Source organism: Saccostrea cucullata, unplaced genomic scaffold, assembly GCF_032062105.1.
Source record: "Saccostrea cucullata isolate Sc308-1 unplaced genomic scaffold, CSIRO_AGI_Scuc_v1 ctg5783, whole genome shotgun sequence".
NCBI lineage: Eukaryota > Metazoa > Mollusca > Bivalvia > Ostreida > Ostreidae > Saccostrea > Saccostrea cuccullata.
The window spans coordinates 17,268-19,322 of NW_026931919.1; the positions used below are offsets into that span (position 1 = coordinate 17,268).

General features: G+C 30.8%; 1 long non-coding RNA gene across 1 annotated transcript; it reads left to right on the plus strand.

The window, feature by feature from the left end:
• Nucleotides 1-2,055, plus strand: LOC134234015 (uncharacterized). The gene is made up of 4 exons (XR_009985102.1): nucleotides 1-47; nucleotides 298-402; nucleotides 727-890; nucleotides 1,690-2,055. It is a non-coding gene; the product is annotated as an uncharacterized LOC134234015 (long non-coding RNA).

A 2,055-nucleotide genomic window follows, 5' to 3' on the forward strand; every position in this document is an offset into this window, starting at 1 on the left:
TCACATCAATGAATCAAATAATACGGACATGCCTTTGGTATTAGCAGGTGAGAATACGCACGTACATTGACTGAAACGCATTAGTTCACGTTCAAAAGAAAATACTAGATCTTCCTTCATGTTTCAGTGTGCGTATATCGTATTGTTCAACCAATTTTGCGTTGCTTTTGAACTTTGATGTTTTTGAAAATCACTCGTAAGTTCAAAGTTAAATCAAAGTTGCCATAATAATGGACAGTTGTTTTCAGTATGTGTGTACCAGTGTGTACATGTACGACTTTCACATTGAATTTTTAGGGTGCAGGCACCATATGCAACAATACTTTCATCTGTGAATACCCACTTGCTAAGCCCACCATGAACTACGAAGGCCAATTAATATGTAAGGACACCAATGAACAGGTAAATTTTTGTTTTGGTGTTGAAAATTTCTGTATATTCTAAAATTTCAAAAAATAAAGTCAAATTTCATTTGTGTCATTCTCATGATATTGCATTCATACAAGTTTATAAACATTTGATTTATATTTTGAAAAATAAGTGTTTGAAACACATGATACAGTGTACTCATGATGCTTGATTATTCATACAAACACATTATTTAAACATGTAATATCTATCTGAATGAATGCCGAGATATGGAACAAGCTGTTTTTATAGACTGCTGTTATATTTCCAATCTGCATAAAGTATGTGGTTTGAATTTCCATTTTCTCAATTTTTTAGACTCTTTCCACTTATCATGCATCATATACAGGGGTGATCAAACTCATTGGATGGTTTATCAACAATCCCATTCTCACGAACAGCCTTGCCCCAGGAATTTTGCCCTGAAGTAACATTTGCAGTTAATTGTCTCCTTTCTTTTTACAACCTTGGCAGCCATGCAGGTATGCAATCTATGAAAGCCATATAGGGACAAAAAATTTTTTAAAAATTATAAAAGTAAACCAAGTTCTTGATTTATGCAATCCGGTCTCTTGGATTGACAATCTGATATAACAGATTGCCAATTCATTCTCACAGATTATCAATTTGTTCCCTCAAATTACACAATACGCTATCTCAGATTGTATAATTCATTCTCCTAGTTTAAACGATTCGTTCCCTCAGAATGTAAAACCTTCCCATGATTTCACATGTTTCATTAAAATTATTTATCCGTACATATCGGATATGGTAATACATGTTTAAAGAATAGAATATTGTACATGTAGTATTTTACATCCTACCTTTTATTACATATAACGGTCCAAAATGAGAATTATACATGAATATTTTCAAATCCATATGCTTATACTGATATTTGTACAACAAAAAATCTTTTGGGTTTTTGTGTTACGTGTATATTAGAATAATTAAAAGTCCTAAATAGTAAAAGTGAATATGGGTCCTGTGTAATATATTTCTAAAATAAATATACGTTGAATTAGTTATGAAAGAGGTTGGTAAGAACCGGTTGCTGAAACAAAATAAACAGAATGGTTTACTACAAGGTTGTTGAATTATCAGTCCTGATACATTGACTTAGCAATATCATTTAACTACTTGAATCACATAATACAATTTTAATTTTAAAAGGAAAATCAAATAAATGTAGTAATTTTAGCACTCTTAATTTTATTTATAAATGTAAATTCATATACACAATGACATGTATCTGTTTCAAAATATTTAAATCTTTTACAGGATAGAAGCTGATCACTTGTACTTGACAGCAAATAATAATGTCTTGGACAAGTCAAAGAACTTCCTCCAGTCTTACAGAGAAATGACAGTTGATAAAAGAATGGTGGACACAAAGTAAAAGTGCTCTTCAACATTTTGTTGAAGATTTCAGTCTGATTTGGAATTCATCTTGCAATATTTCTGGATTTGTATATTTGGATATGAGCGTCAATTTTTCAACTTATTGACTAAACAGTTTTGGGTTAAATATTGCCAATGCTATCTATTATTATTATTTCCCTCCAAGATAACGTCAAGTCTTTATTGTACCCCTTAAACTCTGTTATACCAGAAAAATCTTCTAATGAAATCATTTAGTTTTTTTTT